Below are 27390 nucleotides of genomic sequence, written 5' to 3' on the forward strand. Positions count from 1 at the left end.
CTGGGAGGAAGGGATAGGAGCTGCTTCCTTTGAAACCCAGGTAATTTAAGGGACATCATCAATAAGGGACAGCAGCGGGACACGGGGCTGGGATAAGGGAGTTTCCCGCCAAATAAGGGACGGTTGACAGCTATGATGGGCACATGGAGCTCCTAAACATGTGTCGGCTCTGTCGTATGTTTCAAGAGAGAGGGCAACTCCATGCACACAAAAAGCTGCGTAGTCTTCCCAGCTCCTGAAGCACTGGCTCTGCCCGCACGCACAGGGATGCTATGAATATATTATCAGAGCTCCTATGCCTGCAGCGAAGCACCAGACCGCCGTGTTCGTGTTGATAGGCCACCATCAAAATGAATGATGGCAATCTCTAAAAAACAGGGGCCTCCTCATTCATCTTCCTCCCTTCTCGTCTGCGTGCTCATGTGTGGAATATTTGTAGCAATGCCCGTTTTGTTTGCCCTCAGAGAGATGGATGACTGCTTATTAAAACAATACCCAATGGGGGGGGCAGCTGAGACAAGGCAGCCTTTTGCTGCCCCGACACTTCCTCTAGGCCTCCCTGGTTCTCCCTTATCGCTTTCACGGCGTAGTTGTTCCTGCGTGGCTCCACGTTACTATCGGCATGTGGTTTTCGAATAAAAATTTTGAGATTCCCCCCCTGAGCTATTTTTCTGCGCTGATAATAGTCTCATCAGATAACTTCGTGGCATTTTTCCCCCCTTCAAAAATAGCACCTCCCAATAATTCGCCAGCTGAGATTTTCTGTGTGATAACAGGGAAGGGATTTCTTTGACCAATCTGACTTAATTATGCTACGAAAACGTTAAAAGAAGCGGAGTGTCACTTTCAAACTCTCTTTGGCAATTAGGGATCAGACTAGCTTTCCCTTCCTTGGTGTTTATGTTCTCTGGTCTCGTACACACACTTGCACATGCGATGCCATCTGTGGTATTTATAGGCGGATTGTGATTTTTTTCTGCTCCATTTCTCTACGCCGGAAAGAGGCAGAGAGGAGTCTGGTTTTACACAGTGTCTCTTCAAGCAAGAGTTATCGGAGAACATTTTTAGGATAGCAAAAGTTTAAAAATCCCGGTGCTTTGGGGATTCCACGGAGGCAGCCGACTGGACGATGAGTATTATCCATATATTCAGTCTTGCATGGAAAAGTGAGGCAGGAAATGTTCAATAGCACACTGACTTATTCTCCAGCTCGAGACCCTGATTTGGGTCAAAAGGCAATTTCGAAATATGGATCAAGCTGTAAAGATAAAAGGAACAAAGAACACTGCCTTACGTATAACAGGTCAGAATGTTTTTCCATCTAGATCAGTATTGCGTATTCTGATTTGCAGGTACTCTCAAGGAATCTTTCACATCAGTGAAAGATGTGATCTTTCACCTTGATCTTTTTTTATTCTTTCTTTTTTTCCTAGAGGCACCAGGGAACGAGCCGGTTTATTTATTTTACTTATTTCTTGAATTTATATACCTCCCTATACCAGGAGGTCTCAGGGCAGTTCACAGAAAAGATCACAATATAAAAAACCAAAATAATAACCTAAATAACAACATTCCCCCCCACTCCAAAAAAAGCGACATTTTAAAAGGGCATAGGATGTCAATCAGGTCAACCCAAAGGCCTGGTTAAAAAGGAACATTTTTGCCTGGCGCCTAAAGGTGTATAATGAAGGCGCCAGGTGAACTTCCCTGGGGAAAGCATTCCACAGACAGGGAGCCACTGCAGAGAAGGCCCTGTTCTCGTGTTGCCATCCTCTGGACCTCCCAAGGAGGAGGCACATGAAGGAGGGCCTCAGAAGATGATCTCAGGGTCTGGATAGGTTCATATGGAAAGAGGCAGTCCTTGAGGTATTGCAGTCCTGGGCAGTTTAAGGTTTTATAGGTCAAAAGCAGCCTGTTAACTTCTCCATGAAAAACATGTGCTCTACCATTGAGCTAGGGTCCCCTCCATAGAGCTCATGGAACCTCCCTCGCATCATGGCTAGAAAGCAGTGAGAAAATACCTAAACCCCTTACTGGAATAAGCAGCAGTCTTTAATTAATACTCACTTTAGTAAGAGGAAAAAGCCTCTAGAGGACTAGGGCCAAGAAGCTGAGTGGCCTTCCTGAGTTGTGAAGAGTTCAGTTTCTCTTTCACCTTTCTTTCTTGCTCCTGCAAGAAGAGGTCCAGATTTTGCCTCCATTCCCACCATTGTCCACTTTGCATTGAACATGGCTCCACCGTTTCAGCTCATGCCAAACAGTGAATTATGTGGGCAGAGGACAGCATCCCAATGTTTGCGGTGGCAAAGAGGGTGCTCTGAAAATAAAGCATAGCCAGATACTGTATTGGTGTCTGGGCAATACAAGGAGGAAGACTGTCTGTCCAGAAAGGCCTGCCTTTGTAGTAAGGTTAAAGCTTACTGGGAAATGATATACAATGAATTGAAAAGGATGGCCTCTCTCTCCTTCAGGTGGGTTGGTACATTGGCCAGTTTCTCTCTTCCTGGGAAGGACAGCCATGACGTTACCCCCCAAGTTCGACAAAGTCTTCTCCTGCCAAGCTTCAGTTGCAAATATGAAGTTCCAGAGTCCTTTTAACTTGTTCCCAATTTAATTGCCAGATCTCTTTGTAGTAAGGTTAAAGCTTACAGGGAAATGATATACAATGAATTGAAAAGGATGGCCTCTCTCTCCTTCAGGTGGGTTGGTACCTTGGCCAGTTTCTCTCATCCTGGGAAGGACAGCCAAATGGGGACACATGGATTAGTCAGTATCCTGGCCCCAGCATGTGGTCACAATGGCCAATCTCCTTCGAGCAGGTGACATCAGCATGTGGTCACAGTGGCCAGTCCCTCTCCTTCAGGTGAGCAGCATCAGCATGAAGTCACAATGGCTGGTGCCTTTTTCAAGCAAGCAGCATCAACATGAGGTCACAGTGACCAGTTTCTGTCTTTGAGGTCAGTGGTACCATCATGTGAGGGATACACTGGTCAACCTTCACCAGAGCAGGTAATAGTGGACCCATGGCCCTACTCATGAAGGCAGGCAGAAGCAGGACTGTATGGCTGCTGTAAATTTTATATCCATAACTTTGTGAATCTACAACTTTGTGAGTACAAGATATAAAAAGTAAAAAAAAAAAAAGCAAAGATTAAAAAGAAACAGTATATTAAAGTCACTTAAGGAGGTATAGTTACTTAAAGTTGAGTGTTGGGAAGCTTTTCTCAGTGTGGGTAAACACAAAGTTTTCCCTTGGGTTCCAGTTTTCTGTATAGAATTACCGTATTTTCTGCTCCATAAGACACACTTTTTTCTTCCTAAAAAGTAATGGGAAATGTCTGGGCATCTTATGGAGCAAATGTGTGGTCCCTGGAGCCGAATTGCCCAGGGGAGAAAAGCAGATCATGCTTTTTCTTTTTCTTTTTTTGAAAGAGGGAAGTGGGTGTTGAAACAAAGCCGCTAATCATCAAGCGATTGGGGAGGGAGATAAGGGACGCTAGCAATAAAGGAGGCTACCTGGGAGGGGGAAGGTAAAGACAGCGGTCTTGCAAGGAGAGGAGACAGGAAGACTAAAGCAATGAGGAGAGGAATTAGAGAAAAAGGAGGAGCAAAAAACTGCTCCAGCTAAGGAAAAGACACTATGGCAAACAAGAGGGAAGGGAGTGTTGAAAGGAAGCAGCTGAGGGGAGGGAGATATAGGATGCTAGAGATAAAGGAGGCTGCCTGGGAGGGGGGAGGTAAAAGCCCATGGATCCTCAGGATTTTTGCATTGGGTCACCCCAAATTCACCATCAGATCACATAGCATGTCCATGGCTACAGCCTGCACCAAAAAAATCACCCACCCACTCTTTCGTGGGGCCGCAATGGCGCAAAAACGTGGTTACAAAGCATGGATCCACATGGATCCTCAGGATTTTTGCACTGGGCTACCCCAAACTCACCATCAAATCACATATCTGTGGCCACAGCTTGAACCACAAAAATCATACATCCACTGTTTCGTTCAGAATATTTTTTTTTCTTGTTTTCCTCCTCTAAAAGCTAGGTGCGTCTTATGGAGTGAAAAATACGGCATATTTCAATTATGTTCCAAACAACTTTGATATATCTTGTAATCCATAAATGACCGTAGAAAAATGGCAATTGTAATCCAAATATTGTTATTGTAATACCAAATGAGTGGCAGGGTCAAATATTGAGCATTCCAGATGCTGTGCCCTGGTCTTCATCAAACGTCAGTATGGAAATTCCACCTTCCAAATTAAACTCCAGCTGTTCCAGGCACTCTGCCTCCATGACGTTACCCCCCAAGTTCGACAAAGTCTTCTCCTGCCAAGCTTCAGTTGCAAATATGAAGTTCCAGAGTCCTTTTAACTTGTTCCCAATTTAATTGCCAGATCTCTTTGTAGTCAGGTTAAAGCTTACAGGGAAATGATATACAATGAATTGAAAAGGATGGCCTCTCTCTCCTTCAGGTGGGTTGGTACCTTGGCCAGTTTCTCTCATCCTGGGAAGGACAGCCAAATGGGGACACATGAATTAGTCAGTATCCTGGCACCAGCATGTGGTCACAATGGCCAATCTCCTTCAAGCAGGTGACAGGTGACATCAGCATGTGGTCACCATGGCCAGTCCCTCTCCTTCGGGTGAGCAGCATCAGCATGAAGTCACAAAGGCTGGTGCCTTTTTCAAGCAAGCAGCAGCAACAACATGAGGTCACAGTGGCCAGTTTCTGTCTTTGAGGCCAGTGGTATCATCATGTGGGGAGTACATTGGTCAACCTTCATTGGAGCAGGTATAGTGGACACATTGCCCTGCTCATCAAGGTAGGCAAAAGGAGGACTGTATGGCTACTGTAAATTTTATACCATGCTATGGTTTAAGAGAAAATTACATGAACATAATATATCGTTGGTAACCAACAGCGAGTAAACTGGCAAAAATGTATAAATCTAAACCAAACAAGTGTTGGAAATATAAAGAGAAAGAAGGTTCTTTTTATCATATGTGGTGGTCTTGTATAAGGTTAAAGCTTACAGGGAAATGATATATAATGCATTGAAAAGGATGTTTGAAATAACCTTTGTAAAAAAACAAAACCCAGAATCTTTTCTTTTGGGAATTATAGGGACAGAACTACCTAAATTGTATAGAAATTTATGTATGCTACTAGAGCAGCAAAATGCTACTTGCTCAAAAATGGAAATAAGCAGAAGTCCCAGTAAAGGAAGAATGGATACAAAAACTTATGGAATATGCAGAAATGGCGAAACTCACTGAAAGAATAAGAAATCAAGGTAACAAACTTTTTTAAATAAATGAATGGAAATGGTTTGTTGAATATTTACAGATAAATTGCAAACAGATAAAAACATTGGCAGGGTTATTGTAATAACCTGCAGTTTCATAAGAGTATACATTCAAAGTAGATAATTAAATGAGCAAATTAAATGAATTTGAATATGCAGAAGATATTGAAAAATAAATATAAGGAACCGTAGAAAGAGGGGGAAGGAAGTCAAACTTTGAAATGTTAACTTGATTGTAAAACTAATGAAATGTATAAACTTGAAAAGTATAAATAAAAACTTTTGTAAAAGAAAAAGAAAAAAGAAAGGCCTGCATTTACATCAGGGACTGGACAAGGACTGCCCACCTGATGTCAGTGTTAGTTTCTGTTTGCGCCACTGTGCAGTTGCTTGGAGTCACAGGACTCTGTTTACATTCTAGGGATTCCAGATTGTTGGAAGTCTCACGGAAGACAGGAAACGGATGTGATGTTTACTGGTTTCCTGTTCCTTTGTGTTTTCAGTTGCCCTCTGCTCTCACAGAGAGTTGATGTATTTTCTTTTCTGTCTGCGTAATTAGGAATAAAACTCTTTAGCCATGTAGCTCATACTATCTCGTCCTTCCGCATGCTGCTGTATCCTCTGCGTAATGGGGGAACGTGCTTGGAGCCTCATCAAAGGCTCAGGTCATTAATCACGGCGGAGGACTCGACCGGAAGAGTCGCTTGGTCAAACACAAGTCTGACAGTCAGAGACTGGCTGGATGATAAAAAGTGGGGGGGGGGCACTATCCAAGGAGCCCTCATGGAAATCCCAGAGGAAAAAGTTTCAGAGCCTGGGGATTGGTGTTGGGACATTGAAGGCAGGTCAGAGGGTTAAGGGGATGGGGAAGGAGTGGTTGGATGGTGAAGAGGCAACCGACTTTAGTGAGCAAGAAGAGCCAGGTGCAGAAAGCAGTTCAGACTCAGCAGATGAAGCAGAGGAGGAGGGGCCAGAGGCTACAGAAGTATCCAAGGAGCTTGCCTTTCCTACTGTAGTAAGCTCCCTTCTTCCCCCCATCTCCAAGGCCATGGAGAGCTATGCGTGTAGCAGAAAAAGAGCACAGGTTCCTCTCCCCTGAAGTGGTTTAAGGCTGCTTGGGAAACATCCTGCTAAGGAGAAGGAGACTTAAGGGGAAATAGGAGGCAGGGACTGCCAGTCCTGGCAACTTTTGCATAGGGGCCCGTCCTGTTCTGAGGGGCTGCTGCCTTGCATGCTGTTTTCTTGAATAATGAGTTAACTTTTCTGTGTCTTGAGTGCCGACCTGCATCTGAAGCAGCCCTGACACCTAGCGCTCTTGTAACACAGCCTTTGCCAAGTTGCTGCCTTCCCTATGTCAACGGACTAGCGCTCCCATCGGCTCTGGCCAGCGCGTGCTGGAGGGCACCAAGTTCTCGAAGGCTGCCCTAACACGTTTTGACAAAGTGGGAGGCAATGCTTAGCAAGATTAAAACAAGGAGGGGAGAGCGCTGACTGGCCATTAAAGCATTAGCACCATCTCATCATTTACCTAAAGGGATGCTCCATTGACTCCAGAGGTGCTTACTTCCAAGTGAGCTGGTGCAGCACAGAGCCTTTGACACAGAACTGGAGAGGTGTCTGTCCCTGGTTAAAAATCTCAGGCCTGCCATGAACTCATTCGGTGGCCTTAAGCAAGCACCCTCAGGCAGCCTCAGCCCTCCTTGTGAGGATAAATAAACTGAACAGCCTAACTGGGTTGTTGTAAGAATTACTGTGGGGTCCTGTATGTACCAGGGACGCGGGTGGCGCTGTGGGTTAAACCACAGAGCCTAGGACTTGCCGATCAGAAGGTCGGCGGTTCGAATCCCCGCGACGGGGTGAGCTCCCGTTGCTCGGTCCCTGCTCCTGCCAACCTAGCAGTACGAAAGCACGTCAAAGTGCAAGTAGATAAATAGGTACCACTCCAGCGGGATGGTAAACGGCGTTTCCGTGCGCTGCTCTGGTTCGCCAGAAGCGGCTTAGTCATGCTGGCCACATGACCCGGAAGCTGTACACCAGCTCCCTCGGCCAATAAAGCGAGATGAGTGCCACAACCCCAGAGTCGACTGGACCTAATGGTCAGGGGTCCCTTTACCTTTACCTTTACCTATATTTACCGGACTTTTCCGTGTATAAGGCAAGGGTTGTTTTACTCTAAAAGAATGTTAAAAACCACCAATGATAGAAGAATGGCAGATGAAGATGTTGGAGTTTCTGGAGCTTGTTGACCTTACTGGAAGAATCCGCGAACAGAAAGAGGAGGAATACCAAGAAGACTGGATGAAATATAAAGACTATTTAGCTAAATATTGTAATATAAGATAATTGAGAAGGTACTTGAAAGTACTAAACAGGCCTAGGATAACAATAAGAATGTGGTACAGTAATATGGATTTAAGACAATAAGAAAAGAGTTGAATATAGTTAATTGAAGGAACTAATTATAGTGGTACCTCGGGTTACATATGCTTCAGGTTACATACGCTTCAGGTTACACACTCTACTAAGCCAGAAATAGGGCGTCAGGTTAAGAACTTTGCTTCAGGATAAGAACAGAAATAGGGCTCCAGCGGGGCGGCAGCAGCAGGAGGCCCCATTAGCTAAAGTGGTGCTTCAGGTTAAGAACAGTTTCAGGTTAAGAATGGACCTCCGGAACGAATTAAGTACTTAACCCAAGGTGCCACTGTATTTAGAAAGATGTTTGGGAGAACGGTTACAAGGTGATATAACGAAATTCAGTTAGGGGGGATTTGAGTAAGTCACTTAATAATGGAATTTAAAATGAATATAAGAAGGAATATGTGGTTGTTGTTTTTCTTTTTCTTTTTCAGTATTGTAATGTGTTTTGTTTTGTGTGTTTTATATGTTATAATTGTTATAAATGTGGAAAACTAATAAAAAAAATTGGGGCGAAAAGAATGTTAAAAATCGGGGTGGCGTCTTATACACGGATAGTGCATATGCGGGATGGGCGATTGGTTGCAGCTGCGAGCCGGGGGTTGTCAGCAGTGATTGGGTGGGTGCTTGGAGGCTGTTGGAAGGGCTGCTCAGGATTGGCTGCTGCTGCGTCAATGGCTGCCGTGGATTGGCTGCGGCTGCGATTGTCAGCGTTGGGTGAGTAATTTTCAGGGCTTTCCCCTTCAAAAAAAGCTGAACAACTTTGACAATCCTCCCTCTAAAAAGCTCAACAGCTCTGGGTCATCTCCCCCCACTTTCTTAAATTGGAGTCCTCAGAAGTCTTAAATATGGGGACGTCTTATAAACCAGAAAACACAGTAAATCCCTTTGGCGTGTTATGGGTGGCAGCCAACAGAGTCATCTGAACAAGGACTTCTGCTTGTGCAACAGAGCCTCTCCCTCTCTTCTCCCTGCCCCCCACATCAGTTTTGGAGGATTGGGGAGGAGCACCCAAGATTTGGGGCAGGGGCAGGAGAGAAGAGGGGCAGGCGGGAGAGGCTCCATGTGTGAACAGGATAGCTTTATTGAATTCAACCCTACATAAATGCCAACTATTCTTATTGAGTGAGTTGGGACACAGGAAGAATTATGTTAAATACTGTATTTTTCGCTCCATAGGGCGCACTGGACCATAGGGTGCACCTAGTTTTTTGGGGGGGAATCAAGAAAAAAATCTCTCTCCCTGCTGAGAGAGGCTGCGTGGGGCTAAAGAAGCCATAGCCACGTGCAGCCTCTCCCTGCCGGAGGGGCTGTGCGCGGCTATCCCTGAAGCCTGGAGAGCGAGAGGGGTCGGTGCACACCAACGCCTCTCGCTCTCCAGGCTTCAGTGAAAGCAACGCGTAGCCTCCGGAGCGCGGAGGGAGCTCTCCCTCTGCGCTTCGGAGGCTTTGCGTTGCTATCGCTGAAGCCAAGGAGCCTGCATTCGCTCCATAGGACGCACACACATTTCCCCTCAATTTTTGGAGGGGAAAAAGTGTGTCCTATAGAGCGAAAAATACGGTACTTTATAAAGAGAAAAACCTTTATTACACCTGAAGGAAATCACATTTGGATTGGGCAAGCCCCCCCCCCCTTGAGATTGTATTATAGGAAAGAGTTGTCCTAAATGTTTTCCTTATTAATTAAGGATTGCATTCATATGATGACCATAACATTATCCTGAGAAGGCAAGGGGGGGGGGACAGGGGGAGAGAAATCTCATTTTCTTCTCAAGCGATTCAATTTCTGCTTAATTTTCTTTTCTCTGCGTTTCTCCCCAAGTCCAAACAGTGTCATAAAATATGGAATGGAAAGCAATAACCAGATCATTTACATTAGTGAAACAGCTGCATTTAATTCTGCTTCCATCTAATACAGTGCTATAGAAAAATCTCCTCCTATAGACCATCTCCCCCCCCCCCACTGCAATACAGCCTTTCCTCGCATGCTCTTAATTATGGCCATAATTAATTTTAAACGGGCAGTCTACCATCAATTCTACATTATTTGTAATATATCCTCCAGCTGACAGACACACACATACACACACACACAAAACCCCAGAAGAAACGGCCTCTCTCTGGGCTGTCTTTTTAATGAAACTGGTAGATTACTTAAGGAATTGGCACTGAGACTCGTTTGTGCAAAATTGCCTGGTCCGCTGTCAAAGCACATTGTGTCTGCCCATTGATGGATTGCATCACTCATAGCTTTTATAGTTGTGGTAAAAGAGGTCAGGCTGCCCAGATTGATAAATCTGAATTTCTTGTAATATTTTATACCTCTACTAGACATATGCATAGAGCCAAATTTATACTTAAGGCTCTGTCCAAAACTTTCATCTCCGTGGCCAGCTGGCTGGAACTGGAGTCCTTGGACAAACCTTGGGGGAGGAGAAATACCCAGCAGAGTGAAAAGGAGATATATATATATATATATATGGGACGCGGGTGGCGCTGTGGGCTAAACCACAGAGCCTAGGACTTGCTGATCAGAAGGTCAGCGGTTCGAATCCCTGCGACGGGGTGAGCTCCCGTTGCTCGGTCCCTGCTCCTGCCAACCTAGCAGTTCAAAAGCACGTCAAAGTGCAAGTAGATAAATAGGTACCCCTCCGGCGGGAAGGTAAACGGCGTTTCCATGCACTGCTCTGGTTCACCAGAAGCGGCTTAGTCATGCTGGCCACATGACCCGGAAGCTGTACGCCGGCTCCTTCGGCCAGTAATGCGAGATGAGCACTGCAACCCCAGAGTCGGTCACGACTGGACCTAATGGTCAGGGGTCTCTTTACCTATACACACATACACACACACACACACACACACACACACACACACACACCAGAGAACTGGGCTTAGGTGTACAGGAACAATGGAAGGGCCACGTGTTACTCATCCATGGTCGAAGGATGACTTGGGTCTTGCATTCCTGATAGGCTCCCCGCTTCCCTTGCATTATGGCCCCTGTTATGTACTGAGTTGAATAGGACCCAAAATGCAGCAGTCTGATTGGTCCTAGAACAATAGGATTCAGAATGCAGCAGTCTGATTGGTCCTAGAACAATAGGATCCTGAATGCAGCAGTCTGATTGGTCCGCAGGAGCCACCCAATCCAACTCCAGATGGAAGTGAATCCACAACCTGATTGGCCTACAGGAGAATCCCAGAATTAGCCAATCACGTGGGGCCCATTGTGTAAATAATGTATAAAGCAGACATTTCAGGGGAACTTCCATTTCTCCCTACTAAAGAGCATAACCAGAGACCTAATTGCAAACATGCGCTGGATTATGGAGAAAGCTAGAGAGTTCCAGAAAGACATCTACTTTTGCTTCATTGACTATGCAAAAGCCTTTGACTGTGTCGACCACAGCAAACTATGGCAAGTTCTTAAAGAAATGGGAGTGCCTGATCACCTCATCTGTCTCCTGAGAAATCTCTATGTGGGACAAGAAGCTACAGTTAGAACTGGATATGGAACAACTAATTGATTCAAAATTGGGAAAGGAGTATGACAAGGCTGTATATTGTCTCCCTCCTTATTTAACTTACATGCAGAATTCATCATGCGAAAGGCTGGGCTGGATGAATCCCAAGCTGGAATTAAGATTGCCGGAAGAAATATCAACAACCTCAGATATGCAGATGACACCACCTTGATGGCAGAAAGTGAGGAGGAATTAAAGAACCTTTTAATGAGGGTGAAAGAGGAGAGCGCAAAATATGGTCTTGAAGCTCAACATCAAAAAAACAAAGATCATGGCCACTGGGCCAATCACCTCCTGGCAAATAGAAGGGGAAGAAATGGAGGCAGTGAGAGATTTTACTTTCTTGGGCTCCAAGATCACTGCAGATGGTGACAGCAGTCACAAAATTAAAAGACGCCTGCTCCTTGGGAGAAAGGCGATGGCAAAACTAGACAGCATCTTAAAAAACAGAGACATCACCTTGCCAACAAAGGTCCGTATAGTTAAAGCCATGGTTTTCCCAGTAGTGATGTATGGAAGTGAGAGCTGGACCATAAAGAAGGCTGATCACCGAAGAACTGATGCTTTTGAATTATGGTGCTGGAGGAGACTCTTGAGAGTCCCATGGACTGCAAGAACATCAAACCTATCCATTCTTAAGGAAATCAGCCCTGAGTGCTCACTGGAAGGACAGATCCTGAAGCTGAGGCTCCAATACTTTGGTCACCTCATGAGAAGAGAAGACTCCCTGGAAAAGACCCTGATGTTGGGAAAGATGGAGGGCACAAGGAGAAGGGGACGACAGAGGTTGAGATGGTTGGACAGTGTTCTCGAAGCTACAAACATGAGTCTGACCAAACTGCGGGAGGCAGTGGAAGACAGGAGTGCCTGGCGTGCTCTGGTCCATGGGGTCACGAAGAGTCGGACACGACTAAACAACAACAAAGAGCATAAAATAAAGAGCATGAAATCCACACTCGACTCCAAGTATATTTCAGCCCCTTTGGCCATTCCAACTGTGCACAACAAATGTTTGACATACCGTATTTTAAATTCAGTTCTCCATGTTTTGCTGCTGTTTGGGATTTGTTTTTTGTTTCTACAAAATCCTCATGAAAATTCACCAGCATTTTAGCGCAAATTTCTAGCAATAAGCACATTTTCCCTCACAGTTTTGACGAAAGTAAACATTTTGTGCAAGCCATTTCCTCCAGTAGAATGCATTTTTGTATATTTTCACGCGTTTCTTTGGTTTTATACACATTTCCCCCTGCTATTTGCACTTTTGTAGATATTGGTTGGTAGACTGCATTGCAAAATTTGGGTAAGTGCAAATTTCGAAGGATAGCTATGTTTCAATTCGCGTCTTATTTCAGAAAATGCAAATTTTATAGTTTCAGCTTTCAGTGTATACTGCATCATTTTTTTCCTCCATCCCAGCTGGAGAACTCTAATCCAGAAGTAGATAGTCTTCAAGTCTTTTACTTGAACCCCAATGTCCACCAACCAGAGCAAGGTGCAAAATTATGACTTGAGAAGCAGGAGCAGACAGACAATGATGACTCAAGGGATCGGGTCTAAATCTACACCTGAGTTATTTCAGCAACCTAATTTGGCAGTGGCATCAGCTTTAGTTGTTGCTACTGACAACAAATTAGGAGCCAGAAATTATTGCTGACCAGATGATGATGATGATGAAAATTCGTATACCTCCCGATCCCCACAGGTCTCAGGGATGTTCACAAGATTAAAAACACAATATAAAAACACAAAATACATATGATGTGTATGATCCTGTGATTTACCAGTAGGTCCCAATCTACTGTATTTTTCGCACCATAAGACACACTTTTTCCCTCCTAAAAAGTAAGGGGTAATGTGTGTGCATCTTATGGAGCAAATTCAGGGGGGAGGCAGGCAGGAAAAGCCCCCAAGAGCCGCACACAAGCTCCGCAGCCAGTCAGTCCCTTCTTCCTCCTCCTAGAAAATCCCGCAGGAGCTGCACGCTCCTTAAAGGGTGAGTGGCTCCTGTGGGCTTTTGCGGGAGGTGGGGCTTCTGCCATAGCCGCGCACCACCTCTGCTATGGCAGAGGCCAAGACAGCAAGCGGGATGGATCCTGTCCTGTCCGCTGCTCTTTGGGGCTGAGGGGGGGAATCATATTTTTTTCTTGATTTCCCCCTCTAAAAACTAGGTGCGCCTTATGGTCCGGTGCGCCTTATGGAGTGAAAAATACGGTATCGTCCGGCTACCCCTGCTGCAATCTACACTTCTTCCGTCTGTTCCTCGCCTCTTAGGCTGGGATGCCCTTTTAAATATCCAGAATGATCTCAGCATCCAAAAAAACCCCAAAAAACAGTAATCTATCAATTTATCTTTTTAGGGGATGGGTGGAAGCAATTAGTCAGAGCCAAAGGTTATTAATTGGGGCCCTGCTCCATTTTATGGGGAATTAAAAGACAGTGCATTCATTTTGACCCTGGGCACCAGATCGAAGCATCAAAAGAGGTTCCCGGGAAATTTTCCCCATGTATTTATTTTTTTATTTATTTCCACCAGCAGCGGCAATAATTTAAAACTGCATGGGAGACGGGAATAAGGCTGACATTCAAAGGCAGCAGCTACGCTTTAGAAGCAGGTGAAACAAGTAGATTTGAAAGAAGCGGACATAAAGCATAAAAGCGAATCCTTGATGTACACGGACCTGATATCTGAGAGGGGTGAAGCAAGGGGGGGGGAAGGAACTAATGCCAGTCATAATTGATTTGCAGGATGGGGTATGTCAAGGGTAGGGAATGTCATGCAGGAGCTGAAATGAGGCAAGTGAAATGAGCAAAGCCCTCTTCGCCTGCTCTTGACAGCGGAGCGAAGATGGATGGCATATTCCGCTATCAGGACAGCTGAAAGAATTGCTTGTGAACACATCTTGGGGTCCCCATATTGATTGGCCTTGCTTCCACAGCCCATGCTAATTAAACATTACTTTAACAGGATGAGACTGACTCTGATCAGAGCTGGAGGGGGATGGACAGCAAATGCTGTGCTGTGTACATCTCTCTGTCCAGAAGAGGACTCGAGCTTTTGGTGTTTTCCCCTTTGATACAGCTTCTCAGTCTTTCAAATCGCAGGCCGGTTTGTTCAATACCAAGTATATTATAAGCCTGAGGAGTCAAGGTGAATTTTTGGAGACCATATAATTAACATTACAGTGGTACCTCGGGTTACATACACTTCAGGTTACATATGCTTCAGGTTACAGACTCCGCTAACCCAGAAATAGTGCTTCAGGTTAAGAACTTTGCTTCAGGATGAGAACAGAAATCGTGCTCTGGCGGCATGGCGGCAGCGGGAGGCCCCATTAGCTAAAGCGGTGCTTCAGGTTAAGAAAAGTTTCAGGTTAAGAAAGGACCTCCAGAATGAATTAAGTACTTAACCTGAGGTACCACTGTTCTTGCATATAATGTTGATGAGCATGAAGAAGAAGAAGAAGAGTTTGGATTTGATATCCCACCTTTCACTCCCTTTAAGGAGTCTCAAAGCGGCTAACATTCTCCTTCCCCTTCCTCCCCCACAGCAAACACTCTGTTTTGATAATATCTCTTGGAGTTTTATGAAGAAGAACCTACGGGGATGGGGGTAGGCCAAGGTTTTGAAAACGGTATAAGTGCAATTTATTCAGAACAAAAGGCTAAACTAATTGTAAATAATGTGGTGACGGAAGAATTTAAGATAGAAAAAGGGACAAGACAAGGCTGCCCAATTTCCCCATTGCTTTTCATATCGGTCCTGGAGGTTCTGCTGAACATGATTAGAAGGGACCGGTTGGTTAAAGGTATACAGGTCGGAGCCAAACAGTACAAACTGAGAGCATTTGCAGATGACTTAGTATTGATGTTACAGGAGCCAGAATCGAGTACCAAAAGAATTTTAGAACTGATTCAAGAATTTGGTCAAGTTGCAGGATTTAAGTTGAATAAGTTAAAGACCAAGGTCTTAGAGAAAAATTTAACACCAATGGAGAGAGAGAGGTTTCAGAATGAGACAGGTTTAACAGTGGTTAAGAAAGTTAAATATTTGGGGATTAACATGACAGCAAAAAATGGGAATTTATTTAAAGACAACTATGAAAAATGCTGGGCTGAAGTGAAAAAAGATTTGGAAATTTGGTCAAATTTGAAGCTTTCACTGCTGGGCCGTATTGCTGCGGTAAAAATGAATGTATTGCCTAGAATGTTGTTTTTGTTTCAAACACTGCAAATTGTGGACAAAATGGACTGTTTCAAGAGGTGGCAGAGAGATATTTCTAAATTTGTCTGGCAGGGCAAGAAGCCTAGAATAAAATTTAAAATATTAACAGATGCAAAGGAAAGAGGTGGATTTGCCCTGCCAGACTTTAAACTTTACTATGAATCAGCAGCTTTCTGCTGGTTGAAAGAATGGTTGCTTCTTGTAAACACTGACATTTTGGATTTAGAAGGTTTTAACAATGTATTTGGATGGCATGCATATCTGTGGTATGATAAGGTCAAAGCACACAAAGCATTTAAAAATCACATCGTCAGGAAAGCATTGTTTAATGTCTGGATAAGATATAAGGACTTATTGGAAAATAAAACCCCAAAGTGGCTGTCACCAATGGAAGCAAAAGCTTTGAAAAAGCTCAATATGGAGGCCAAATGGCCGAAATATTGGGAATTTTGGAACAAGACGGAGATAGACTGAAATTGCAGAGTTTTGAGAAATTAAAAAACAAAGTGCGAGACTGGCTTCATTATTATCAGATAATGGAGGCATATAATTTGGACAAGAAAATTGGCTTCCAGGTGGAAAAATCAAAATTAGAAACAGAACTGTTAGAACCCAAAACTAAGATTTTGTCAAAGATGTATAACTTGCTGTTGAAATGGAATACTCAGGATGAAACGGTGAAATCTGCTATGATTAAATGGGCACAAGATGTTGGACATAACATAATGATGGCTGACTGGGAACAGTTATGGACCACGGGTATGAAGTTTACGGCATGCAATGCCTTAAGAGAGAATATTATGAAAATGATATACAGGTGGTACATGACCCCAGTCAAGCTTGCAAAAATCTATCATTTGCCCGATAATAAATGTTGGAAATGTAAAGAAACTGAAGGTACATTCTTTCACCTTTGGTGGACATGCCCAAGGATTAAGGCTTTCTGGGAAATGATATATAATGAATTGAAAAAGATATTTAAATATACCTTATTGAAGAAACCAGAGGCCTTTCTCCTAGGCATAGTCGGCCAATTGGTGCCAAAGAAGGATAGAACCTTTTTTATGTATGCCACAACAGCAGCAAGAATACTCATTGCAAAGTACTGGAAGACACAAGATTTACCCACTCTGGAAGAATGGCAGATGAAGCTGATGGACTATATGGAACTGGCAGAAATGACTGGCAGAATCCGAGACCAGGGAGAAGAGTCGGTGGAAGAAGATTGGAAGAAGTTCAAAGATTATCTACAGAAATACTGTAAAACTAATGAATGTTAGAACGATGTTGGATAGAAATTAAGTGGTTTCTAGCTGTAATGCTTCAAGGGAATATGAAAAAGGGGTTATTAAGAGGTAAAAATCTAACGTTATTATTTTAAGACCAAAGATTAGGATAAACAAAGAGGGTAAGGATTTGCTGAACCAACAAACTGAACTGGAATACAAAAAAGGGAGGTATGAGGAGGTCCAGGAAACTGTTACCATAAAGCACCAATGCTGCAGCAAGCAAAGGCTTTAGCAGCTCAGCCAGCTGCTTGTGGCTGGAAAGCCAGACAGGATGTTTGTGACTGTTGCCATGGGAACAAAGGGGCAGTCCATTCTGTACTGAGCACCGGATGTTAGCTCAGTGTGTGTGTGTGTCATATGACCCGTACTGGATGTACTTGGGAGGAGTTTTCTTCTTGCTGTTGTTGAGTGCAGACATGATTCTCTGTACTGATGTAAGAGGCAGAAATAAATGATGTAAATAGTTTTCTGTCTGCTTCTTTCCCCTCCCGGGGGACACCAAAGGGGAGAGAGGAAGAACGGTGTGTTCCTCTCATACATCTGAGAAGAATCGCCGGACCTCGCCTGCTTATCAGCAGAGGTTGGGAGACGCGGGGAGGTCGACAGGAATATCTGCCGGTGCCTACGCTTGTGGCACATTCCTCTGACCCAGGCAGAATTCCAACAGTGGCAGCCTTCGGATGGTTGCGATTCATCGAACATCTGCATGAGAGGCTGGTGGATTGTCCTCCTCTGCTCCAAGGAGGAAGAAAAGCGTCTGAAAGAAGCCAGAGGCTCCACAGACAACTGGTGGAAAGAAGAGGTGTTTTCCAAGCAACGGAGCTCAAGGTATGCTGCATTTCGGGCTAAAAGTGTGAACGCAGGAAGATTAATTCCCTGGTTCACGGAGCTGCGTTTCAAAGAAAACAAAAGCTCCGGAGGAAGAGGCCTGCATTCCACAAATTTTTGTGGTTAAGATAAGAAGTCCTATTGAAATGCATTGTTGCTAGGTAACGGAAAGTTACTGGCAAAGGGGCTGGACTCTGAGTGTAAGCCTGGGAAAGTGAAACAAAATCAGAGAATGTTTTGGCTACAGGTTTACGAGCTCTTGGAAGGGACTTTTCAATAGCAGCCTGAGTTTAGCTGCCAGGTGCAAAGAGCGTAAACAATTTGCAGTTTGCTGCGTGAGAAAGGAAAAAAACGACTGTTGGATTTTACAGTTTGTTTGAGAGTGTGGGCTGGAAAGCTGAAGAGGCTTGGCTTCAAGATGGATGCCAAGAAAGGAGCTTTGCCTTGCCCTCCTTCCTTAACCAATGACAATTATTCATCTTGGTCTGTAAAGATGAAGGCCCTGCTGCAGAATCAGAGGCTTTTTGATGTAATTGAAAACCCCATCCCTGCAGCACCAACCAGAGGTTGGGAATCACGGAATGTAAGGGCCAGGACTGCTATAATTCTGTGTGTCTCAGATGATCAGTTGGTGCATGTTCAGCATTTAGAAAATGCGAAAGAGGTATGGGACACGCTGCGTACAACGCATCAGAGAGGTGCTGGTTCTTCAGCGTTGCTGTATTTTGAGAAATTGACCAATCTGAGACTTGCGCCTGATGGAGATGTTCAAGCGCACCTGACAGAAATGAAGTTTCTGCGTCAACAGATGGTGGAACGCAATTTCCGTCTTCAGGAGGAAGTGTTTTGCTTCATGATGATAAACAGCCTTAGCCGCACCTACAAGGTTGTTGCCAGTCAGCTTGGTTCCCTACCGGCCGCGCAGCTGACCGCAGAGAGAGTTTGTGCTGTGGTCCTGAATGAACACGACAGACTTGCTGCACTGGAAGAAAAAGACAGGGGGAGGGAAGAACAGAGTTCTAATTCCCCCACTGCTGATGCTACTGGAGAGCATGGTGTAGCATTGAGTGCTGTCCGATGCTACAATTGTGGACAGACTGGGCATCTACAGCGAAACTGTAAGAAGCCGCGCCAGTCAAGAGGAGCAAAGAGCAGCTCTACGAAGCCTCAGGCGTCAGGCAAAAGCCGTACCAAGTGCCAGGTGAAACCTGCAAAGGCTATGATGGCGAAAGGAACCACGCCAGATGTTGGGAACTCGTTCATAATTGACACGGGCGCAACGGTTCACATGTGCCCGCACAGAGGACTATTTTCAACGTTGAAGAAGCAAAGCTTCACTGTGAAACAGGCCAACGGTCAGGAGTTGGAAGCGACTGGAATTGGGACTGTGTATCTTGAGAGTCTGAACTTGACAATAAGCGATGTTTACCTGGTTCCAGAACTGAGATTTAATCTGCTGAGCGTGTCGCAGATTGCAAAGAAAGGACTGAAACTGTCCTATGATGCTAAAAGCTGCAAGATCTACAAAGATGGAGAACTGTTTCTTACTGCCAAAGAGAAAGATGGACTGTATTTGTTGACTTTTGATCAAAGTGATTACATGAAATGTAATTCTTCTGTTTCTAACGAAATCTCTCTTGCAGGGGTGACCAAGACCAGTGTGAGCACCAGGAAGGTGACGAACAAGGTCGACAGAGCATTTCAGCGGGTGTATGCTGATGTGATTGGTCCTCTAGAACCATCTAGAGGCGGTGCACGATTTTACCTTTTGTGTGTGGATTGTTTCACTAATTATTCTTGGGTTTATATGATGGAGAAACCGCAAGAAACTTTAGAAAAGTTTCAGGAGTTTTGTGACAAGGTTAAAAATATGCATGATGCTAACATTGATTGTCTTTTCACAGATGAGAAGCAAATTTTTCTGTTACAGAAGTTTCAGAAGTTCCTGGATGGAAAAGGGATAGACCACAAAGTGGCAGTTTCGCAAGAAGCGTGGAACAGGGGGGTCTGTGTAAAAGTGAACAAAGAATTGCAAAAGGGGATGAATGCGCAATTGCTGGGTTCACATTTGCCACATGAATATTGGGCCGAATCGCTAGCGTCCTATCTTCATGTGTGGTTGAGAAAAGTCTCAACAGAGTTGGGATGTTCTCCTTTTGAGAAGCTGTTCAATAGAAAACCTTCTGTTGCCTATTTTAAGGTTTTCGGGTCTCATGTGAGAACAGAAGCTCCAGGTGGTGTAAGGAATGCCAGAGGCATTTTTGTGGGTTATGAAAAGGGTCTCTACAGAGTAATTTTGTCTGAATCTGGTCAGGTGATTCTCACAAAGTTCCTAGAGAGTGCTCCAAAGCAAGAGCGGATAGTACACGCATTTCCCACAGAGGATTCTGATGATAATGATGATGATGAGTTTGATCTTATTGAGTTCAGTAGTACTGATGATGACAGCGATAGCTCAGACAGCTCAGTTGTCACAGTCATTGAGAGGAAATCTCACACAATGGATAGACCTTCACAGGTGAAGGAAGAACCACTGATTGCTACTGGTTCTCAACAAAGTCCAAAGGTTGAACCAGTGAGCACAGAGGATCAGAACCTCATACGCAGGTCTGAGAGAGTTACAAAGGGTGTACCACCCAAGAGGTATTCAAAGGAGTTTGCTAACCTTGCATATGTTGCTATTGTAAACGACCAAGGACAGATTGAAGCTGTGTCTGAGTCAGAGACAAAGGCACAACAGAGAGTTGTTAACCGAGGTAATGCCAAGTCAGACAACCAGAGAGGTACATTGGTTAAACCAGTGGCGGGTAGTTCCAAGGGTGGAACTGAAACAACAGGGGAATGTTATAAATATAACAACTGTTTGTTTTCTTCTCTGGATGACGCTTTGCTCGCAGCACACATTGATACTTTAGGGGGAGTATGTTACCATAAAGCACCAATGCTGCAGCAAGCAAAGGCTTTAGCAGCTCAGCCAGCTGCTTGTGGCTGGAAAGCCAGACAGGATGTTTGTGACTGTTGCCATGGGAACAAAGGGGCAGTCCATTCTGTACTGAGCACCGGATGTTAGCTCAGTGTGTGTGTGTGTCATATGACCCGTACTGGATGTACTTGGGAGGAGTTTTCTTCTTGCTGTTGTTGAGTGCAGACATGATTCTCTGTACTGATGTAAGAGGCAGAAATAAATGATGTAAATAGTTTTCTGTCTGCTTCTTTCCCCTCCCGGGGGACACCAAAGGGGAGAGAGGAAGAACGGTGTGTTCCTCTCATACATCTGAGAAGAATCGCCGGACCTCGCCTGCTTATCAGCAGAGGTTGGGAGACGCGGGGAGGTCGACAGGAATATCTGCCGGTGCCTACGCTTGTGGCACATTCCTCTGACCCAGGCAGAATTCCAACAGAAACAAGCTAAAGAAAAATAAGCAATGGAAAATCTGAGTGTTTTTAATCATTTTTATTTTGTATTTTTTTTCTTTTTCATTTTTTATTGTAATATTTTTAAAAATCCTAATAAATATCTTATAAAAAACAACAACAACAAACACTCTGTGAGGTGAGTGGGGCTGAGAGACTTCAAAGAAGTGTGACTGGCCCAAGGTCACGCAGCAGCTGCATGTGGAAGAGCGGGGAATCGAACCCGGTTCCCCAGATTACGAGACTACCGCTCTTAACCACTACACCACACTGGCTCTCATGGAGGATGACCACTTAGAGTTGTTGAGTATGTTGTACGTATTCATTCTAGCAGTCTGAATTTGTGAATCTCGTTGTGTGAGAGTTTTCTCTTGAAAATTCTTGATATATGGACAGAAATAGTGAGAGCTGAATTAGTGCTATTTCAGTTCCTTCAGAGTGTTGCCATTTTCAGGTTTTTGATGATAAACGTCAGGATCTTTGTGGTGGGAGATTCCCAGGATCTGAATACAATCCCCAGGTCAACTCTGAGATGAAAGTGAAGAAAAAGACTTTGGGAACAAAAAGAGCTGACAGCAATGTTGCTATGATCCCAACCCTAGACAAGATCTATTCCTCTATTGTTCTTTTCCTCCTGAATTCCAATTTAACTGAGGGAATGTTTTTTGTTTTTCGTTTTACTATTATTATTTTACTTAATTTTGTTTTAAAAAGCAGCAAGCAAATTAAACAGAGCTATCTTAGAGAAAAGAACAGGGTTACAAAAATAGACTTCTACCAAGCCACAGGGCATATTCTGATAAACAGTAAAAGCATCTCCATTTGCCTGCTGCATTGCTTGCTTGTTGAAAATCCTCTCTTTTTATGAATTTCTTCATAAGCTGATCCCAGCTTATTCCAGCCTCCCTCAACTTGGTGCCCTCCAGGTCTTGCTAGGGTTGATAGGAGTAGTGGACACCATTTGGAGAAGGATGCTTCATCCATTTTTCTATTAGAAAAATTAATTGATTAAAAAAATCAATTCATGAACCAATAGATGCCCAGCATTTTCCTCCCAATACCTTGCCCAGACACTATTCCAGATATCAATACATTCATGACCAAGGGTTCCAAAGTGCTTGGTAAATCTTTCCCAGATACACCTAGCAGCATTCTTGGTTACAAAATACTGAAGTCTGGAATCCCAGCCCCATATGTCTGCTTCTAACAGTACATTTTCCTTATATGCAAGTAGAATCAGGAAGTATGGGGACCTAAAATGCAGATATGGCATTCAAATGGAAGCTTCCTCCATTTTATTTGCAAACCGATCACTCAGCGTTCAACCAGGCAACCAACCTCTTCAAAGAGAAGAGACAGAAAGGAACAGGAAACTGCCTTGATAGAGTATTTCCAATTAGCAAAGCTGAGTGGAAAAGTCAGGGGAACCTTAAATCAAAAAGTATACAGAGAATGGAAAATATTTAAGGAATATATAAGACTATATTGTAAAAATGAGACCATCCTAGCAGAATTGAATGATATTTATGTATAATAAATAAATAGAATAAACATCTTAGAAGTATATATGAAAAAAGAAATAAACTGCGTGATAAAATCAAGACAATAGAAAAAGCATAATGAGAAGGATTGGAAGCTTTTCACAGAAGACTTTATTGGATAAGATATGATGTTGTATAAATATCTGGTATTTTAAATTGTTATTTTTTTCTTCTTGTTACTTTTAAACTTTTTGTATTTTTGGATGTGCAGAATTTTTCTCTTTTCTTTTTTCTTCTTTTCTTTTCATGTGCTTAAGTTTGTAGTATTTACCTTTATTCTAAGATTGTATTTTAAACCAATAAAGATGTATTTTTTTAAAAAAAGGAAACTGCCCTTGCTTCCTCTCTCTCCAAAGACCTAGTTGACCTTTGACCTAGTTGAGCCTTCTCTAGAAAATAACAGCTCTGTGGTCCTTAACTCCTTCATTTACCAACTCTCATAGACCTGCATTGTTCGGTTTGACTGCAAAATCTCCCACGTTGATAGTGTTTCAAATACAGTGCATTCAAACATAGCATTTTATGCATATTATATCTTTAGCAGACCCACCCAAAACCTTTGAGCATCTGTGAATCCTGTTGTTGTTGTTTAGTCGTGTCCGACTCTTCGTGACCCCATGGACCAGAGCACGCCAGGCACTCCTGTCTTCCACTGCCTCCCGCAGTTTGGTTAAACTCATGCTGGTAGCTTCGAGAACACTGTCCAACCATCTCGTCCTCTGTCGTCCCCTTCTCCTTGTGCCCTCCATCTTTCCCAACATCAGGGTTTTTTCCAGGGAGTTTCTCTTCTTATGAGGTGGCCAAAGTATTGGAGCCTCAGCTTCAGGATCTGTCCTTCCAGTGAGCACTCAGGGCTGATTTCCTTAAGAATGGATAGGCTTGATCTTCTTGCAGTCCATGGGGCTCTCAAGAGTCTCCTCCAGCACCGTAATTCAAAAGCATCAATTATTCAGCGATCAGCCTTCTTTATGGTCCAGCTCTCACTTCCATACATCACAACTGGGAAAACCATAGCTTTGACAAAGACAAAGACATCAGGTGAATCCTGTTAGTCTCATACAAAGCCCTCTTACATGGATAGGAATCGCGGGAGCCTTGGATTTCTTCAAAAGGAGATTTGAAAAATTCACACTTGTGAATAAGTCTATCAATGGTTATTAGCCCTGGCAGATGGATGTAACTGGGTTCACAGGCATCATTCCTTGAGAGACGGGGAAGAAAACTCCAGGTGCTTAGAGATGTTGTGACAACATCCCTCAGTAAAGATGGGAGTGATGTGATGTGACAGGGTTTTGAGATGGATTCAAAACTTCTGACTCTTCCTGTCAGAACACTTAAGAGGTCTGTTATTATCTCTCTGTGGTGATGTTTCTTAATAACCAGCAGCAAGGCATTGCAATTATGTGGAAGAAGAGCCTGTGACCACATGGATGAGGCATTTTGGGAACAAACCGAGAACATTTATTTATACTTGATGAGGTTCATAGCTTAACAGGTACTCCAATAAGGCAGAACACTTTGTTTTGATTTTAAAAAATAATTTTTTATTAAAGATTTCTTAGTTTACAAAAATACGTGCATTGTCTCTTCTTTCAAGTTGTGTTTCCTACAGATCAGTTTCATTTGTTGTGAGACATTAGTTTTGCATACAGTGTGTTAGGTTAGGAAGAAAAGAGGGAGGGGAAATGGTGAGTGGTACCTCAGGTTAAGTACTTAATTCGTTCTTGAGGTCTGTTCTTAACCTGAAACTGTTTTTAACCTGAAGCACCACTTTAGCTAATGGGGTGTCCTGCTGCCGCTGCGCCGCCGCCACACCAATTCTGTTCTCATCCTAAAGCAAAGTTCTTAACCCGAGGTAAAATTTCTGGGTTAGCGGAGTCTGTAACCTGAAGCGTATGTAACCTGAAGCATATGTAACCTGAGGTACCACTGTATTCTACTTATTGTATGTGTGGGGTTTTGTGTCAGTGTTACTTGTGTGGGTTCTCTTACTATTCGCTTGTTGTATTTCCTTGGTTGTGAGAGAGGCTGGGGTGGGCCTAGGGTGTGGCTGGTTGTCTTTGGTTGGTTGTAGTGAGATTTGTTTTTGGGTGTGAGTGGGGTGTGTGTGTTTGTTTCAGTCAGGTTAGCCAGATTGATTCGTATGCTGTTGGTGGATTATTCTTGTTGTCGTGTTGGGCTGTGTACAGTGGTACCTTGAGTTACAGACTCTTCAGGTTACAGATGCTTCGGGTTACAAACTCCGCTAACCAGGAAGTAGTTGTTCCAGGTTGAGAACTTTGCTCCAGGATGAGAATGGAAATCATGCGCTGGTGTCGCGGCAGCAGTGGGAGGCCCCGTTAGCAAAAGCACGCCTCAGGTTAAGAATGGTTTCAGGTTAAGAAGGGACCTCCGGAACGAATTAAATTCTTAACCCGAGGTACCACTGTATGTGATAAAGGGGAACTATACTGGGGTGAAGGCGTCTTCTTCTATTTGTCCCCATGTCAGTTTCAGTTTATTAGTTAGTTTTTCTAATAGGGCTGTTTCTCATACTATTTGATACCATTGGTCCATGCCAGGCTTCCTCAACCTTGGCCCTCCAGATGTTTTTGGCCTACAACTCCCATGATCCCTAGCTAGCAGGACCAGTGGTCAGGGATGATGGGAACTGTAATCTCAAAACATCTGGAGGGCTGAGGTTGAGGAAGCCTGGTCCATGCTTACTCCTGACAGGTCTCTCCAATGTCTGGCTGTGATTCTTTTAGATAATAATCCCCACTCACATCAAAAAGAGCTCATAACCCACCTACTCATGGCAGAACACTTTGTTATGAACACACACTCTTCACAAAAATAAGCCAAAAACTTTATTGAAATTCTCATTTTAAACCTGTCTTTAAATAGACTGATTCCTTCTAGAATGGCTATTGGTCTTACACTTTCAGCGCCTTCTAGAATTTTTACTTTCCCCTAAGAAAAACAATCTGGGTTGCCCTGCCTAGCTAGACCATAATTCAGCTCTAACCAGGCTCTAAATGGATCTCTAACTAGGCACTGTCCATGCCCTAACTAACACTGACAGACAAGCCCTATCTGACAGTTAGTCTGTCTAATTCTAACATTCAACTCTCCACTCTCTCTCCTGATTGGTTTCTGGGTCACCTGGAGGCTAACCCATGATTTGTCCATCACAGATGCACTTTATTGTAGGCCCAATGCATTTTTCAAAAAAACCTTCTTTTCAAGGGAATGTGTTTAGAAACAACCCGCACTTTCAAGGTATAATGCAATAATTCTTGTTTATCTGGGGGTCAAATCAAATGAGATGTTAAATGCATTTTTTTTAAAAAAAAAAAAACCTTTTAAAAAACCCATAAATTGCAGCCACTATTGGGAGGAAAACTCATATTATTCCTAGTTCAATTAGGAACTACAGAGGAGCAATTTTCATCTGGGGGAGGAAAAGGTTAAACCCTCCCTCCCTGTCTGCTGTGATCTCCCTCTAGACACAAAGTGGCTGCTGTTTGCACTTCTAAAAAACACATGCACAAGGATCACAGGGGATAATTCACTCAACACATTTCTTTCAGATCACTGTAATTGCCCTTGTTCATCAGTTTTATATTACATTTACACCCCATCTTTTCTGCAAGGAGCCCAGTTCGTTTCTGAGCACAATTCAAAGTGTTGGTGCTGACCTTTAAAGCCCTAAGCGGCCTCGGTCCAGTATACCTGAAGGAGCTTCTCCACCCCCATCGTTCAGCCCGGACACTGAGATCCAGTGCCAAGGGTCTTCTGGCAGTTCCCTCGCTGCAAGAAGTGAGGTTACAGGGAACCAGGCAGAGGGCCTTCTTGGTAGTGGCTCCTGCCCTGTGGAATGCCCTCCCAGCAGTTGTCAAGGCAATAAACAACTATTATACTTTTAAAAGACAACTGAAGGCGGCCCAGTTTAGGGAAGCTTTTAATGTCTGTTGCTGTATTGTTTTTAATATTCGGTTGGAAGCCGCCCAGAGTGGCTGGGGAAACCCAGCCAGATGGGCAGGGTATAAATAATAAATGATTAAATATTCTTATTATGGTGGCATACACACTTCTCCTCTCTATTTTATCCTCACAGGAATCCTGAAGGTTTGGCTGAGAAATAGTGACTGGCCCAAGGTAACCTGGTAGGCTTCAAGACTGTCGGACTTGCTTTCGACCAAGCTACTTCTCTGGTCGAGTCCTCCGACGGTGATTAACGACCTGAGCCTTTGATGAGGCTCCAGGCACGTTCCCTCATTACACAGAGTATACAGCAGCAGCTGAAGACGAAAAACGTATGAGCTACATTGCTACATTTTATTTCTAACTATGCAGGACAGAAAAGAAAATACATCTGCTCTCTGTGAAAGCAGAGAACCAACTGGAACAAAGAAAACAGGAAACCAGTAATATCAACATCCATCTCCCGTGAGACTTCCAACAGTCTGGAATGTAAACAGAGTCTTGTGACTCCAAGCACTGCACAGTGGCAATAAACAGAAACCTAACAAAGACCAACCCTGGTCTCCCGATTCCTAGCCCAGTACAGTGGTACCTCGGGTTACGAACTTAATTCGTTCCGGAAGTCTGTTCTTAACCCGAAGCATTCTTAATCCGAGGCATGCATTCCTTACATAGGCCTCCCGCGGCCCTGGAAGCGGATTGTGTTCGTATCCTGGGGCAAAGTTCGCAACCCAGGACACCTACTTCCGGGTTTGTGGAGTTCATAAACCGAAGCGTTCGTAAGCAGGACTGTTCGCAACCCGAGGTACCACTGTACTCTAACAGCTTTAGCACACTGGAGAATCCCATTCTTGGCTCACTGCACTCCCTGGGCTTAC

At 43.9% G+C, this 27390-nt stretch overlaps 1 long non-coding RNA gene across 1 annotated transcript; it reads left to right on the forward strand.

Annotated features, from left to right (window-relative positions):
• The first annotated feature begins 4643 nt into the window (after positions 1–4643).
• LOC308469113 lies at positions 4644–27061 on the forward strand. Its single transcript, XR_013982008.1, has 2 exons — positions 4644–4828; positions 26646–27061. It is a non-coding gene; the product is annotated as an uncharacterized lncRNA (long non-coding RNA).
• The last annotated feature ends 329 nt before the right edge of the window (positions 27062–27390 follow it).

This window comes from Podarcis pityusensis, assembly GCF_964106645.2.
Source record: "Podarcis pityusensis genome assembly, contig: HAP1_SCAFFOLD_119, whole genome shotgun sequence".
Lineage (NCBI taxonomy): Eukaryota > Metazoa > Chordata > Lepidosauria > Squamata > Lacertidae > Podarcis > Podarcis pityusensis.